Genomic DNA, 19,086 nt, shown 5'->3' on the forward strand with positions numbered 1-19,086 from the left:
GGTTTTTTTGTTGTTTTGTTTTGTTTTGTTTTAATTGGATGAACAAAAATTAAATGCAAAATTAATCTGTTGTCATGCTAGTCTGTTATGAGAAAGGTTCTAAAACTTGATTTTGTTTTTACAAACCCGTGGTTGAAAATCTAAATGACAGTTCTGGAACCTAGAGTGTTATCAGGTGGAAAAAAAACCCATCAGATTCTATCTTCCATAGGCTATTGACCAGAAAGTATCTAACCTATCTGGTCTGACCTCACTGATAAAGAGAAAAACACATGGCAACAGCAAAAACATTGCATATAATGTTTAGGGCCATTATAACCTGGACAGAGATAGACAGAGATACATTTACTTTTGTAACATCCTGACAAAACACTGAAAGGTGAGCTTGAATCGCCACCTCTCCAGCTCACAAAGGAGAGCAACAATAATTTTTGAGATCTCTAGTCTGCATAAAGGAATGTGGACCTGATTACTTTTTATGGACCAACTCTTGGTTAAAAGCTTGAATGCTTTCATTCTCTTCAGTGATGCAAAAATAGCCACAAAATCAGTCTGACTAAGTGGATAGCCATCTTTACTGCTCTCCTGTAACATTGAGATGCTATAAAGCAGCTGGAATTTACTGAAAGCGAATAGGAATTTTTACTTCCAGGAGTCACATCCAGGTTAATAAGTAACAGGTGATGTCTTTACTTAAAAAAAAAGACGGGGACAGAACGAAAACCAACCCACCCTGCAAATTGATGCTTACCTTCTAAATAGCTGCAACATCATCACTTTTTTGCAAAGTTGTGTTTTAAATTAATTTAAAAAAAAAACGAAACCAACTAAACCAAATAAATAAATGGAAAAAAAGGAGCATTAGCAAGATAGTTTTATATAATTCCGATCCTTCTAGTCTTTCAATGTAATTCATATGTAAACATATATGTAAACATAATTCAATGTAACATATCCATCCATGACAGTGATCAAGTTTAACAAATAGACAACCATGAGAAAAAACTGCAGTATTCCATGCTCATTTGAAAGAAAGATTAAGTACTGTGCAGCAATGTGTGAGTTTATAAAAATGTAATTATACTAATTCTTGGTTAGGATTATGAATTCTTTGGTACAAAAAACTTGATGCCAAAGATATTTCACAGCAAATGATATTTGGTACCACATTATATTCTCCTTTTGACTCTTTCAGTTGTTTACAGATAGTGCTTATAGAAACTGAGCGTTAAAAACCTTGCAATATTGCACCCACAGAGAAATCCTACATGCTTTTTCTGATGCTAAGATAGTGTTTGATTACTCATTCTCTTTTCATGTGTATGTGTTTCTTCTGGTGCCTGTACAAGAAAATCAAATAGATAATGGATTCATTAGCAGAATTGTGACCCAGGCCTAAAAAAATCACAATTTAATGTATATTTTGTACTCTTAACAACTTAAGACCCTGCTATGGATATGGATTCCTGAGTAGCAGACACTGCAGAAGCAGGCAAAAAAGGGAAAGGGAACCTGTAGATCAGCTGTATATTGATGAGATGAAATTTCAGATCAGCAAAACAGAGAAGAAGCCACTGAACGGCGAAGGACTTGAATAGATATACACAAAACAATGCACAGGATAAGCAGCCTATGTATTTGGTGTCACTTATTGCTATAAACCTCCATGTCCTTTGTTGATTCACACAGGAGGTCTTACTACCTGATAGTCTGAAAAAGAAGTTTTATTCATCTAGAGTTCCCCAAGCCTCTTCATATCATTAAGTTACTAGAAAAAATGTTTGAATGATGAAGGACCTTCACCTTCCAGGTAGATCTCATTGAATATTCATGCTGAAAAATGGTGCAAAGTAGATTCCTTAAATATCCTCAAGATGTAAGAAAATTAAAGAAAGACAAAATTATACATTTTCTTGGCATCAACTCTATCAGAGTAGATAATTTTAACTATACTGGCTAGGTTTTCTTCCATTAGTCCCTTAGCAAATTACATTGAAGACAGAGATGCCAATCGGTAAGAACATCTATGCGGTATGTCCCAGATGATGATACATCAGCCGTCTGCAGCAAGAGGCAATCATTACACAGTGATTAGAAAACAGAATAATGACCTTGTTCATGATGGTGCCTCAGTCATAAGGGATGACAACCATTAGTTTCTGTGCTGCTGCATGACATTTGGCAGTAATGACTGAACAGAACATCTGTAAGAGATCGGCTGCATGAATGAGTGACTGTGTCACAGCTTGTTTTTTATTTTTAACACTCTTGCATGGCAGCACAGGAATGCCTGAAGAAACAAGTGTCAGGAGGAAGGAGTGATAGATATGGAACCCAGAAACAATAGAAGCACAGTCTGGAAGACATTGATCAAGTTAGAAATGCAAACATCCCAAAGATGCAGAGATTACTGAAGTGCAGAAGCCTAGGAAGAAGTGCATTAACAGCATAAGGTGGACTCACTGTGTTTTTTGAAGCCAATCAAAATCATTGCCAAACATCTGGCAGCTGATGGCAGCTTAAACTTCATCCAGTTGATATGCCCATAAAATTAGGTCAAAAGAGAACAACCTGGAAAAAAGAGAAAATAAAAAAAAAATTAAACAGATAAACTAAGTCTGCAAGGCTCAGGACTCAGAAGCATACTGTTTGCTCTTGGTTGAAATACCTTCCTAAAAAGTGTACAGTAATTTCACGACTATAAGGTGCACCCTTTGGACTAAAATTTTGCCCCGAAACCAGAAGTGCGCCTTATAGTCCGGTGTGCCTTATCTGATATACAAAGTTCAGAAATTTGTGAACCCGGAAGTGTGATCTGTGAGCTGAGCTGGGACCCGCGGGAGCTGCGGCCGTGCGGGGGGAGTTGGGAACTGTGGGAGTCACAGTTGCCGGGCAGGGGAAACCAGGAACTGGCGGAGCCACCGGCCGGGGAGAAGTGGGGGGAAGTGGCGCGGCCACGGGGAAGCTCCAAGAAGCTCCCCAGGAAAGTGCCGAGAAGTGGCGAAAAAGCACCACGGAAAAGCATTGAAAAAGCAGTGAAAAAGCGCTGCGGGAAAGTGCCAAAAAGCGGTGAAAAAGCGCTGTTGGGAAAACACTGAGAAGTGGCGCTGCTGCTGACCGCGGGGAAGCCGGGACAAAGTGTGGCCGCGCAGTGGGAGCCAGGATCCGTGAGCCGTGCCAGCCGGCGCCAGGGGCGAACGGGAGTGCCGGGGCCCACTGCACGGGGAGGGCACCTGGGGCTGCGTTTAAAAGCTACACCGATCTTTGAAAAATATTTGCAAATTGAACACCTGCCAGTAATTAGTTACTTTGTTGTGCACCACACGGCTCCTCGCTGCAAAAAAATAGTGCACCTTATAGTCCAGTGTGCCTTATATGATCTACAAAGTTGCAAAAGTTGCTGACTCCCGGGGGGGCGCACCTTATAGTCCAGTGCGCCTTATGGTCATGAAATTACTGTATATACCAGGTGTTTAAAGTGTGACTGTTTTCTGGAGATATTGTTTGTTTCCTAGACCCCACTGGCCGGCAGGGATGTGGTATTTTCACCCTTGAGGCAAGTAAAGCAACTGAGCTGGTTTCTTGCTTCTTTTATTTTGTTTTTCATTTGCATTACATTGCATAAACTGCTCTCTTTCCAGAAATACTGCAGATCTTATTAAGGTCAGCCTGTCAGGGGTTTTTTTGAGATTGTGACTGACTTCTTTGTAAAATTCTGTATCTGCATGGTAGTTTTATCCTTTGGTAGAACTTTTTTTTTTTCTTATTTTATTTTTCATTTTTATTTCCAAAGCACCCTCCTATTATGATCCAACAAAGTCTAGTATTTCTGGTTAAAAGTAATTTATGACAGACCTATTCCTGGTTGGTAATATACTTCTGGTGTCTCTTCTGTAAATAAGTGGAGCAGTTGAAAATATAAACAAAGCAATTTGATAGACATTTGTTATAATTTGACCAATATTCTGAAGAGTGCAAATAAGTCTGCTGACTTCAGATTACAAAATGTCAGCATATCACACTGAAAACAAAACAAAACCTCCAACCTATGAAATATAATTATTGGTTGTTCTAAGAAGTCTAAATGGGCAAGTTAGGTTTTCACTAATTTTATGACTGAGGATTATTTATTTGCTTGGAATTACATTAAGACTGTAAAGTGATTTTTTTTTTTTTTTTGAGTAATTATCTGGGGGAAAAATATTATTGCTAGAATTGGGAGATACTTCTTACATAGCTTTTACACTGGTCCTGTCATTTATCATTAGTACAGTATCTACATTCACTTAGTTCACAACCTTTGCTACTTAAGCTGTACATGGGGCTGTGGAGATTTACTGATCAGAAGGAGCCTCACCAGTATTAAATGATCAGAGAGGTTTAAATAAGACATGATGTTCATCTAGAAAGAATTCTGAGGGTTTGACAAATCGAAAACATGCAATTCTACCTAATTTTTAATCACGGATTGCTAAGTTTCATTTATGACTGAGTGGCCATTGACTTAATTGCAATATAATAAACTCATGAGTGGTCCTTGTTCAGAAAAGGCACAGGGACATGCCCTGAAGAATGTGGTGCTAAAAATAAGATTAGCTAGCCTGTGAAGCCTCAGTAGAAAAACCATTAATTTATGAAAATGGGGCTCAGATTGCAATTATTTTCTGTCTTTCTTGATAAAGGTGACTTCCCTGAGACTCCTCTGTCTTCATAATGTGCCTCAAAACAGTCGTTATAATAATGCATTATCAAATTGAAAGGATGTTGAATTCTCAACTCAGCTCCTGCATTTGTAATCAAATATATTATGATCCACTGACTTAAGAGCATCTTACTAGGATATGCGTAGATGAACAATCAGAAACGAAATTAGGTGAGCATGTTATAAGTTTAGGAAAAAGAGTCTATTTTTTTGTGTTCAGGATCTAAGGTAGTGTATTTGTGTAGGCATATGAAGCTGAAATTCTTATGCATCTCCTTTAAAGGAGAAAAGGGTAACTCTTGTAAAGTACATCATAATGCAATCTCTAGCTCTTGTTGAAATATATGGATTTAAACTAGTGCGAATTATACTGTTAAATATACATTTGAAGGTTGTTTGAAGACACTGTTTTGGCTGCAACAATCTTGCTAATCTAGTTTTAAAAACTATAGAACCATATTTCTAGTTTCAGAAGATAGTCCACATTGCTCAAACAAAATAAATTCAACTACAAACAGATTTTCAACAACCTTCTTTCATCTTAGTCTAAGAGCATTCAAAACTTACTAAGCCCAGTTCACAGTGGAAAAAAAAAAAGCAGGAAATAATTTTTTATCTTCAACATAAACATTTTTGAAGCACATATACAGAGAAATAGTGTCAGGCTATTTCAGTGGTGCTAAATAGGATTGCACTTGAGTAAGAGACAACATGGGGAGCACATGGCTGACGTGTGTACCACACAAAGGAGTCATTTTGTCTTCAAGTGTAAGTTAAAAATAAGACTCAATCCATTATCAAACTGATTTTATGACAACAAAAATATTGAAAATGCTGACATTTCATTTTAGTTCCTGAAGAATTCAATTCTATTTTTCCATGAATTATGCATTATTGTGTTTTTTCTCTTTTCCATTCTACCCAAGAAAACTTGAAAAAATAACTAAGTATCATGTAAAGCACGTCTGATGACACTAAAGACCAACATGACAAGAGCTTGGAAGAGAATCCTAGTAAAAATATAGTTAAATTAAAAAGTCAAGGCTTCTTTTAAAAATTCCATGAAAAATCTTAACTGTTCCTTTTTCTTGTTATATTCATGATGAATGCATGAAACAAGTGACAGATATATTTTCTCTTACTGAATTTTAGTGTGTTGAAGAGAAGAATAAAATGTACTTTTTAAACTGCACAAACACAAGCCTGTATTTACTTGGCTATGTGGCAAGTTTTCTCTGGACAGCCACGTAGCAGCCTGGAGACACAGCAGAGGGAGGAGCCAGCCCAAATCATCCCTGAGTGGGAGACTCCCTTGGCTGGAGCAGCTGTCTCAAAGCCGTTATTCCATCACAACCATCAGTCTCTTGACTGTTCTCCAAGCTCTTTTTCTTGGATATTTTTTTCCCCACTAGTGTGTCCCACACATTTCTTACTCCTGAGGAGAAACACAAACTGTACCCTGCATTGCCATCTGTAGCTTTGAAACTAAGTGAGGAGAGGTGGTGAGATGAATGGTAGTGATTCTGGTTGGTTGGTTGGTTGGTTGGTTGGTTGGTTGGTTGGTTGGTTGGTTGGTTTACAATATCCATTGCATGAGATTTTGTGTCAGACATTACAGTTAAGTCTTTCAATATCACCTTCCTTAGCCTTGTCTACTTTTCTGTTATTATAACACCCCCCAAATTTTCACACCACCATCACAACTGAATACAGAGAAGTTAAATTACAGCTCCAAGGTTTGCTAAGAAATGGTAGGAAACTAGTTAACAGCATGAACAGCCACTGAAAAAAAACTTGCTCCATATAACACAAAGCTATGGATAATTTTTAATTACTGGAAGAGTAAGGGACATATTCAACTTTTTTAATGATAGTTAAAAGTAAAATTGCAGAACCTCTGATAAAAAGAGAAAGAAATTCTACAACAAATAGGTTAATCCATAAAAGGCACTTGTTGATTTCACCAGATTGTCAAATACTGATAAATAGGGTTAGGCATCTTACCTTTCAGAACAACCAGCATATAAATTCTCCATTGAAACAAAGAACCAAGGCAGGGCAAAGGAAAGATGCTCAAGATGAATAGCAGATATCTGAACAGGAAAATGTTAGGGAAAAAAAAACATAGTAGTGTCTTGGCAACATTCCTAGTTAAGAGACTAAATGAACATTTATTCAAAATGTCATGGTTATTAAAAACAATAATAAAGCAGTTTAACTGATGTGAATAAGTGGGAAACAACATTGTTGCCTCTAAGTATTTTGCCACACCTCTATCTGTCTCATTATGTCAGAAGGATTATATTCAAAGCTAGCGATTGCCTTTCTTTCTAAAATATTCCATCCTACTGCACTTAATATACAGAGCACTCCTCATAATGACTTCTTAACACTGGTGTGTACGAGATGAAGAATAACATTGGGGCGTCAGCTCCATCCTATCTAAATACAGGGTTAGATCCTTCTAGAAACTCATTATCTCCTGCTCTTGTTACAATTGAAATAAAACCACTTCTCATAATTCTGTACTGTCAGAATCAAAAAAATAAGAAATGCAAAGAAAAACATCCTTAGAATTATTCTGAGAATCCCAGTTCCATTGCTGTCTACTAAATAATAGACAAACACTTCAGAAAAAGAGAGGTTGTTTTAAGCTGGGAGATGCTGCTTGCAGACAAACCAGTGGTGTTGGTTTGACCATATCTTACTTTAGAGTAAAAAATCAATCCACACCAAACAGACCTAGGTGTGCTTCCTGACTGAAAATCCAATAGTCCAAAGATGTGTCCACACCACCTACATCATTTGAAGCATAGCCAAAATTAATTGCATCACAGTTGCATATCACCCAGTGTTTCTGATCTCAGAATCCCAGGGATGGTGGGAAAGGTCTTTGTTAAAAGTTGAAAGGGGGAAACTTAAACATTGTTTAAAGGTCTTATGAGGCTTACTTAATGTTAAGAGCAGATTTAAAAAATTTTTCCCCAGATTTATGCTCTTAATCAAGAAAACTAATCTGAATTTCAATGAAAGAAAGCAAAGGAGAAGAGAGTCACAAGGTTGAAAGCCCAATGCTCAGAATAATTTTTACTCTGTATTTGAAAATATTTGGAACAGTATGTGTATGTACATATACACATACACATACACATACACATACACATACACATACACATACACATGCACATGCACATGCACATGCACATATACATACGCATACACATACACACATATATATAATATTGAAAATGTATTCAAGAATCAAGAAAACATATTCGTTGACTGAGTTTCTGAAAAAAAACCCCACAAATTTATGAGAGATTCATTTGGACTTATTGATAATAGATTCTCAAGTTTCACACATTACTAGGAATGAAACAAACCCCCCAGCCTCTACAGAGTATGGTCCAAATATGGTGCACGAAAATTTATCTAATATTGCTTCATCTTCTTCTCCTTCTTCTTCTTCTTGCTCTTTCTCCTCCTTTATCATGTCTGTCATTTTGATCACTGAACAATTAATAATATCTTTATATGGGGATGGATTGTAAAATCTGAAACCTAAGAGAAATTATTGCATACTTGTTTATGGTGGCATAATTTGATTTGTTCTTGCAATTTTAGCTAATGCAGAAAACAGGTAGACAAACATTTAAGTTTGCATATTCACTGAGATTGTTTTTCTCTAAATTGTGCTATTCAATAATGGACTGAATAGCACAAAAATAGAGAACAGGCAATGGATAGGACTTTGATGTTCTAAGCCCCTATATTTTCAGGCCCAAATTTTCATACATTTTCTTCCACCAGTACTGAGGCAGAAAAATGGATCTGGCTAAGGACTGAGCACTGTTATGAAGAAACATCCTAGATGACTGTCACGGTCCGCACAACCTGAGCGGGGGTCATGATGGTTCATTCGACTGCGGGGTGCAAAGGACAACAGCAAGAGACTACGGTTTTGTTCAGCAACAAGCAGCCAAGCAATTTATTGGGGGCCAACAATACAGTTTTGGGGTAATGGTGAGAAGGAGAGAGATAAAAAGGTGACGAAGAGAGAGAGAGAGAGAGAAAGGGAGAGAGACAGAAAGGGAGAGAGACAGAAAGGCAAAGAAACAGGGGGGGCAGATAGACAAAGTGATGGAGAGACAGAGAGACAAATAAACAGAAAGAGAGAGAGAGAGAGAGAGAGAAAGAAAAAAGGGAGAATAGGGGGGAATAGCTACCAACAGATGAAACATCCTCAGGTCATCTGGCGATGTCTTCCATCCGTGGGGAGAAAGAAGTCTCCAAAGGTCTCTTCTGAGGGTGATAATTTTATAGTCCATTTCGAGGCGAGGGGCCGCTGACCAAAAGGTGGGGAGATTTATGGACCATTGCGAGTGAGGCCTGTTGATTCAGCTGCAGAAAGTATGGTTCAGCCTGCACCTGCTAGGGCACAGTGCACCGTAATGATGCAGCACACAACCAAACCCAGTCCATTAGAGCATCTGCCTTGGCAAGGCCCAGCGGCTCCTGCCCAGAGCAAGTGGTGGGGGTCTCAGGGTCTCAGTCTCTGACAATGATTGTGAGGCAGAATCAGGCAATCTTCAGACCGACTCTTACAATGGCCTTCCCAAAATTCTGGGTGACTAGAAACTAAGGTCAAAAATCAATGACAGCTGCTGAGAGCACTCAATGAAAACAATTAAATATGAAAAAAATATGTCACTTTCTACTGACACCAAATGAAAAAAAAAAAATTTAAAAATCACCCTTATTTTACACTATGTTTCAAAAATGTAAACATTGGCATGAAGATTTTTTCTTACTTCTAGCCTGATAGTTTGTATATTTTTGGCTAAACCCTTTTGCAAATCTTTTGGCGTATCAAGACATTAGATATCTTCACTAGAGCAGACAGAATTGGGATGATAGTACTTTGCAGTGCTGCAGACAGCCAATCTGTATAATCTCTTTTTTAATGTGGTTTAGCTCAGGCAGCTTTTCCTAATCCATGTTCTGAGTCTGGCTAAATATCGGAACAAGAGAAATGTTATATTGTTTGATTTTGGAAAGACAGATGGAGCTTTTGTATTTGCTGCATATTGAAATCTAGCACAGAATGACTTCTTCTTGTAGCTGTAAGGTAACTACTGAATAAGTTGAAGGGGCAAAAACAGGTGTGGAGAAGTAATAAATCACTTCAGTTTTTTGCTCCCTGTAATGTTCCTTATTTACTCAGGTAAAAAATACTAAGAATCCCTAACAGACTCAACCTAGTCAAGAAGTCACTTTATGTGTAAAATAACATGCAAAATCTTTTTCATATGAGATTGTGAAAAAGCTAAAATATTAGCACAGTTTGGGAAAGAAAATAGAAGAAGAAAGAAAAAAAATAGCTTCACTTTTCTTGTTTCTTATTCAGGGTCTGTTTGAGAGAGGAAATCTGCATTTTTTCTGTGTTTCAAATTTATTTCCTCACCATCTTGAATGGCTATGGTCCCCAAGGATGTGACTACACCTATATGTTTGATTGCACAGTTTTCATTTTGTGTGTTATACCTTTTCATGTTGAATCTTGTGAAACTACTGATTCATATATTGGAAGAAATGTACACCAGGGACTTAATTCTACAGGCTTAGGCATGCAGGCAAAGATGATATTCATCCCATGGGTATTTAACCTAATATTTCTGGGAATTTCTCCATTTTCTTCCTCCTTATCACCTTACCTATCTCATTGAAAATCTGATTGAACAGTACACCAAAAATTTTATTATATCACCTATACCCTAAGGAGAGATTAATCATAGCAAGGTCACTTCTGATAAATCTGGATGTAGGCTTTGAAATTTCTCATAAAAACACTGTAATCTTTAAATAGTCTTTTAGAACACTTATTAATCTCTGACGTTTTCCTGTATATCCAACATAATATCTAACATTCTGTTGCTGCAATTACTTTTGTCCCAAAGATTTTGAGAACTGATTACTGCCCTTGAATTAAAAAAAAAAAAAAAATCTTTAACTAACAGAAAACTAACATCATATCTGTTCTTGATTCCTGGCTCCAGTTCTTTTCCCTCTTCTTTACAGTCTTCCCTGCCAGCCCCATACTCTAGACTTCTGACAACACAATTATACTGACATCCACTGACATATATCCATTTCATTATTTCCCAAAATGTGATAACCAAAATGGGGTCCAGTAGTCCTTGAGTATGACAATGTTTGATAAAGTAGAAGTCTTTCAACTGACGAAGAATACTCTTATTAATTCATCCTAATATAATCTCTTTTCTTTGGTGACAGAATTTGCCTACAGATTGTCACTTATGAAAGCACTGGATGCAGCTGATTATTCCTTTCTAAGTTGAGAATTGAATTTTGTACTGAAAACATTTTAATTCTTCTGTGTGTTAGGTATCAGCCTGCTTCTACAGTAGTGAATTTCCTAAGATCATGCTCCAGGTAAGTATGAGCTCACAGGTCCCAAAATAGTTATATAATTCACTGATCAGCATGAAGCTAATTTCACAGAAGGACAAAAATCTTAAAGATGTTTATGTTCTTGCAAGTGTGACTCAAGTATATATGTAAGAAAAAGAAAAAAAGTTAGAAATATTATAATTGCCTAAAATGCTTTGCTAGTGAATCTGAACACACCAGACATCATCACTCTTCCATTCAAATTGTTTCAATGTTTTGAATAGACAGGAAAAAAATACAGGAAAATAGTTACGGATCTAGTTCTAGTGCTCACTGATTTACTATTTACTTGCAAAGTTATTATGATTTTTATAGTTCTGGTTTGCTCATGTTGGGCTTTGTTGAGTCTAACATGAAATGTTATTCAAAGTATGATTTCTAAGTTTGTCTGAGGTGGAGATAATTTTTGTCATCAGTTTTCTTCCTTTTGGCCTTATCTTGAGCTCTGTCCCCCACCTCCCACCCTGTGACACTGAAAGCTTGTCTGTCAGACAGACTTCTTCCACAACACTACTAGATTTGTGAATCTTAAATGCTGTTTGGACAACTTGATTTTTGGATAGCTCAGGAAAAATTAATTGATTCTTGGTACTTGTTATAGTGCAAATATTTCTGTCACCTACCAAATTCTTCTAACTTACATGAATTTGAATTTTATTCATGTGTAATCTTTTGCCACTCTGCCTTTACTCCAAGGGCTATTTAAGGTCTCATTTTCAGTCCTATTTTACAAAGTTTATTCTGCTTTGGAAAGTTCTGTGGAATTCTATGTCATGTATAAGGGAAACCATAAAAATTTAATCCACAGGTAATGGGAAATCAATGTTGGTATCATTAAGCTGAACTTGTAAACACAGAACTTTAATAAGAATGTGAAATATATTGAGAGTTGAAAACATGCAGGTGAATAAGGACATAAATACTTAGAGCTGGCTTGTGTGTGTGTGATATTTTGTTAAGAAAGAAGGAATATATGTGATAAATTCTGAACCATTACTGCTTTCCCTTCTTTAGATAAACAAAATCCTTAGCAAGCTTAAAAACAGCATCATCCAGAATGATGGCAATGGATAAAATAACAACCGAATATCTCAAAAGGTTTCAACTCTCATTAATCAGTTTCCCACACTAATAGGGTTTTCTTATGAACTTACTCTTTAAAATATAGAACCCCAATTCAAAAGAAGTACTAATGCCTAGATCATTCTTGATATGAATTAACAAAAAATAGAGGTTTTCTTTTGAGTAATTATTGGAATTGATCTTTTCCAAGGCTAAAACTACATTACACAGAAAGTAACAAAATATTGCAAGTATACTGTAGAAATACCAACTGCTGAGAGGCAAGATCTTTCTGGGTCAGGAATAATGTCCTTGCAAAGACAGAAGAGGGTAAAGCAATGGTGCTGAAACTATTTGTGGTAAACTTCTCCTTACATTATTAAAAATGATTCGATGCCACACGATGTTACTGATATCAAATGAAAGAAAAGTGTGAGGTCAAAAAATATTGGGGGTATTTCATTATTTAACAATTGTGTTTTCCTTTCCATATTATCAAAATCAACACACTGATTGTGAAAGAACAGCGAGTCGCAATGGCTAAGGGCCATCTACATTAAAAAGTATGATTACAAGGACCAATTGAAAAGAAACTTTTATAAAAACTGCTTCACTGTACATCTGAATATGAAAAAGAATTGTTTCTTCTGTTACTTGTGTTCAGTGATGTACCTTTAATAACTTTTAAAATTATTTTTTTCTTTAAATTCCCTATTAAAATACAGCTGTTCAGGTTTTATGACAAAAAAGTCATCATGTCTCTCAACAACGAATTTGAAATATGCCACTAGTAGTTAACTCAAAGTGCTGGTGTGTCAGCTAACATCAAATTTAGTGCCATGCACAATAAGATTTTTATAGGCCTGTAGCAACACTATTTTTTCCCCATTTAAGTACATTTTGAATTAAACTCTGATCCATTTTCTTCATGCTTCCACTCACTGAAATACTTTGCCAATCTGTTTTTCAAACTTCCGTCCTTACTCTTGTAAAGCACTGTTATTTCCCTGCTTTTCTCTAGAATACAGTGTAGAGAAATAACTCTGATACATGGCACCCCGTAATGCAAAGTCTATTCAGCTACAGAAATTCTGTTCCATTTGGCAGTTATTCCTCAAAAGCTACATCTGAGCAAGAACTTAACTATAAGAAAACAAGCACTGTGTAATTTTTAGATATCTACATTCATCATTCACCTACTCTGAAGCCTAATGTGCAGGGAATCCTAAACAGGGATGCTGCTAACAGAGATACACAACACTTTCCCATTTACTCACATGACAGCATCCAAAAGAGACATCATCCAGTCCCAGAAAAAGCAATAAATTTGGTCCAGTATTCCTCACTAATGTGGAATTCCTAGTGCTTTCTGCTGTTAGGATGATATGTACGCAGCAGAAACACCGGTATTATGCATTTAACCAGAGAGAGGCCTTCTGAATCTAGTCCTTTACACAAAGTTGCGCAGCTTCAGAAAGGAAGTGTCCTTTGTCCAGCATCTTTTGCCTCTTTTCTAGCATAACTTTAAAGTCTTTTTACTGAAGTACAAAAAGAATTAAGAATTTATGAAAGTAATTAGGCTTAAATTTAAAGGCATGATTTCTATCTTAACAAGTGTACTTTAGTGAGTTTGAGAATCGAGTATATAGGAAAGCTTCTACACTAGTAAGCAGCATTTTGTACATCGGGGCTACATGTTTCAACTATTGCACAATGTAATACAGTGTATTATATTCTAGTCTAACCTGTTATAACCATAGAATCAAACATTCATTCTCTAGTAAAATGTTAAAATTAAAAAAAAACCAAAGAAAGTATATACTTGCAAGTTCTGCATTGTGGGTACAAGGTAGCAGATGATTTTTTTTTTTCTGATACCCAAAGCAAATTAAGCATACAGTGATGGGCTCTCACCTATTTAGCTGCAGGGGTCTGACAGCTGTACTCACTGATCTAGGTAATGAAGGAAATGAGGAGGAAGAAAGATTATGGTCTCAGCTATATCTGGATTGCTCACTAAAATAGGCAGATAAATATTGCTGAAATAACTTTTGGTCACTGCAGTTGCATAATTTTGAGACATAGTGGATTATTTATAATTTTAAAATTTTATTTATTTTTTTTAATAAAATCATCAGTCTGGATTCCAGAATTTTTTCATGTGAAGCAAAATCAGCAGAACCACTTATTATAGGGCAAGACTGTACTATATTTTCAGGAGAGCTTTGAATGGCACAAAAATTGGGATGACGCAGAAAGATAAATGCACACAGAAAATAAGTGCAAACACACATGCTCCAGAAATGTGCAAAGGTGGTTTCACATCTCAAAAGAAGTTAATATCTTCTGTTTCTCTGCTAGTGCTCACTAAAATATTTAAATTATAATTGAATACTAATCTTTATAACAGGGATCAGGTAAATAAATTATTTTTTCAGGAACAAATTAAATAATTTTTAAGTCAAATTAGAGGCTTATGTAGCTGGCAAAAAATGCTAAATATCACAAAAATTAAAAAGATGAGAAAATAGGTGCTTAATGTAAAAAGAAGTTGTTTAAAATTCTGCCTGTAGCTGACTGAAAAGAATATTTTCCACAGTGAACCATCCCATCCTAAGACATCAACAGGTGCTACCTCTTCCAAAGCAACTCATACCTGGCAGTGATGAGGGCACTTGAGCTGGAAAGTTAAAGCAAGTTTCTAACTTTTAGGCATTTGAAGGTGGGCAAAATATATCTCACTCTGAAATTCTATGGGAAAAGATTTCTTTAGCAATCTGGAGAGTAACTAGCTGCTGACAAAGTTTCTAGATCAGGCTTTCTATCAAGCACTTCTGATACGCTATCCATATTCATATGCATCAGTGATCCTTTAGAGGTACTAATTTTTTTTTCGGTTAATTAATGGGAGTGTCTTGACAAGCTTCAGGTAAATTCCACCTTTTGGTGACTAGATGGAGGAGAAAAGAACTAAATTTTAGGTGATATTGGGACATCCTTTAAGTCCTAGAAAATTCATGGCTGTCTAATTATCAGAGGGGCTACACTTCATAATATTCTCTTTTTGTATTTTTTTTTAGTATCATCACCACTCTTTGCATTGTTTCTCTCTTGTTGAACATAATAGGAGACAGATACTGTCTGAAGGCATCACTATTTTTCAGTTTTCTTCCAAAAAAGAGGAACTGACCAGTGTGCACAGACAAGACAGAGTTGACAGAATAGTAGAGAAAACATATTACCTTCTACTGAAAAATGCTGCGGCAGCATTTCCCTTTTAACAAGAAATAGCTTATTATATGCCTATTAGGAATATAGTATAAAGATAAATAGGTGCTGTAGATAAAAGTTAGAACACATTAGATAAGAGTGATTTTACGATGATGAATATGGCATCTTTTCTACATGTAAGTGAACTTTGTAAGATTTTACTTTGAAGTTTAAGGGTGATAACTACAGAAAAAAGATGTAAGGGGAACAGGTAAGACTTACGTATTCAATAAAGCAAGACAAAATATATGTTGTTATATCAATTCTCAAAATGCATGTTTTTCCAATTACATCAATGGCAATTGTACATGTTTTGTATAGACAGAAAAGTTTAAGGTAAGGAATCCCATAAAAGCAAAGCAATTAAAAGTTTTACTTGAAATAAAAATTCCATCTTTGGCACACTGCACTGTGTATAGGTTAACAGCACAGATGGTATACTTCTTTATATCCTTCTTTTTTGCTGTTATCTACAATAGTTAATTGAAATCTGTTCTTTGTTCGATTTAATAGAGAGGAGGGAAGAATTCATGTGTCTTTAATGAAATAAACTATTTTCAGTACAAGATTCATAGAAAATGTTTTTGGTAATTGTAAAAGACAGCTGTCATGATCATACTGAAACTATGATTCAGAGACACTAGGTAAGATATTTATGTCAATTAGATTGTATGTGTTGTCTTTGCACATTTTATTCATGGTGTTGTTTAAAGTCTATTATTTCACAGCTCATTGGTTTGACAAAAGAAAAAAAACTCCACAAAATATTTCCTACTTTTGGAAAGAGCTTAAGCTCCAAAGGTATTAGTTATCCAACTAATAACTATTAGTAGTTGAAGCAAGGGCAGATTTTATCTTTGAAATATCTTTATCAATTTTTTGGGGGGTCTCGATGGAATTTGGTATGTTTTATGTTATAGCTTCACACCTGTGAAACAGTGAGAAATTCTCTTACATGTAATCAAATCTTGCTTACTCGTGGGCCTTGCTCTGGTTCTGGGTCAAAGAGATCAATCAGAATCTTGCTATATTTTCATATAATACCAGAATACATAGCTTATAAGCATATGAGAGATCTCTCAGAACATTTGAAGACAGTTTTATCCTCCCATTAAATAATAAAAATTCTTATTAATAATATTCCCCTTAATATAGACAAATTCTCTTATTATTTCCTTCCCTCTCAAACTGAATTTCAAAGCCTATTGCAAAAATTTTGCTCCAGGGATTTTCAGGGAGGTTATTCAAGGATGTATATATGATTTGAGTATAATTAAATACATCCTAAAACAGAGGAAAAAGACACCAAAACTTCTCCAATTTAATTTCTATTGTTTTTTTTCTAACTTTCTCCTACATGTTTCTTTTGACTTGATCCTAAAAAGTATTGATCATTTCTCAGAAAAACATGTTTTTTTCCTGTAGTTTAGGAGAATTTCTTAATTTTTGATATTTACTATTGCTAAATCTGCAAATGTTTGGTGTTTCTTCAATGTTAACGGAGAAATCTTTATCTTCCTCTGAACTTCTGAGCTGCATGTCTTGCTAGAAAATACTATTGTCAATCTTCATCAAGTAACAAGCACAGGTCATCAAGCTTACACAGATAGTTGAACCACCACATGAAATCACAAATACGTGAAAAATTTCTGGTTTGATGGACTTCAAGGACAACTTTTATTTTTTAGGTTGGTTTGAAGGCTTTCATACTTGTATTTTTTTCCAAAATTATGGCTTTGGAAAAAAAAAACAAAACCTACAATATGGATAAAATTTTATAAATATAAAATAGATATATCTAAAAATAGAAAGTAGTTTTCTACACTTACAGTTTGGAAAGCAGTAACCGTAATATAACTGTATATTCAGGTAATAGCTTAATTTTGCTGTTCCAGTTTCTGTTATCTGTAAAATCGAAAAAGCCATTATTTTTATTATCTCTTTTTCTTTCTATTTGAATGCCTCTAAGATGTTTAACTTTGGCCCTGAATCTGAAAAATCTTCTTGTAGCTAACCTTTAAGCTTAGCAAAATGACCCTTACAGCATATTCTTATTTGAGCACCAAATTGCCCTGGCCAACCAATAGTCCTCTGTTCATACAGGTCATTCTTCAGGAATTCTGCATAGTTTAGGCAATAATTTCTATCATTAAAAAAACAAAACAAAACAAAACAAAAAACCAACCAAACAAACAAACAAAAAAACCAAAACAACAACAACAAAAAAAGCAAAAACACCAAAAAAACACCACCAAAAAACAAAATAAAAAACAGTATACACAATACTGCTCATGGGAACAAGATAAGTAGAAATTACAGAGAAATGCAGAGAAATACAACCTGTAGAACCTAAATCAAAGGCTGTTTTAATATTTGCTAATAAGCATGCTCCAGGTGTCAGCAGAAACTCATAGGAATATCTAGGAATATCTTGTACACTTCACACAGGGAATTATGGCTCTAGTTCAAACACTATGAAAGTATTTTTTTCTATTTAAGAGTTCTCCTGCAATGTTTCCATGAGTCAATTGCTAAAAATCAATGCTTATTTCCATGTGGTAGCCTATTGCATTTTTAACTGAATCAGATTTTAAAGTAAATAAAAAACACTATCTCTACTCGTGTTAATGAAATCAACAATGCCAGCTGTGGCATTCTTGCTAGAACACTAATATTGCACTTAGAATATGAAGCCATTTAGTTTTGGTACTCTGTCTAAAATATTGAAAAAATAGACGTGGTTGATTTCTATTTTGCACAAGATTTTTCTCTAATTTAAGACTGCATAACTTCCTGGAGTTTAGAAATGGAAAATGTCAGTACAGTAAATAAAATTTGTATCATCCAAATCCTCTTTCTCTTTCTGGAAATCCTTTGCTTTTTATCGCCTCGATATTCTAAGCAGCATGTATTTTTGTAGGTTTTCATACAGCTCCATTAAGTTTTCTTTTAGAGTGGAACTATCTTATTTTCCCTTAGGACTGGTAATGGTAGACATTTCATAAAAGAGGAAATTATCATTAAACTTCTGGTCCACCTTCCTGTATTTAAGAGTGCCTTGTTTGCTTCTTTGTTCTAAGTGCAGAAAAATTTCTAACTCAAGACATGAACTTGTTAGTTAAATTCAGTCATGAGCCAGCTTTTTATTAGTAGACTAAGGGTCATATTAAATGTACATAGCATCTTTAATCACAAAAATAATATTTAAAAATTCAGTGATGTTATGACTTCAGTTTTCTGAACTTAAATATCTAGATTTTCAGATTCTAATGAGAATTTTAATTGCTAGATCAACTCTTAAGTCTTCAAAAATTAGAGCAGGTTGGCTTCTTAGGGTTTTTACTGATGAGTTTTTAATCAGTAAACTTTGTACAGCCAGAACTGCACTAGAACTCTGTAACTAGTTTAAGTCCTTTAAAAAAAACAAAAATTGTGGTGTTCAGAGTTTGCTATATGAGGGCTGAGATTTGAGTAGTAAACTAATTCCAGTAGATAACAAATGCAGTGTGTGAAGAAGCTAGCCTTAGGGATTTTCTTTATTGTGCTATTGGCATTCAAAGTCATGTAAACAGTTACCTCTT

Source organism: Catharus ustulatus, chromosome 1, assembly GCF_009819885.2.
Source record: "Catharus ustulatus isolate bCatUst1 chromosome 1, bCatUst1.pri.v2, whole genome shotgun sequence".
NCBI lineage: Eukaryota > Metazoa > Chordata > Aves > Passeriformes > Turdidae > Catharus > Catharus ustulatus.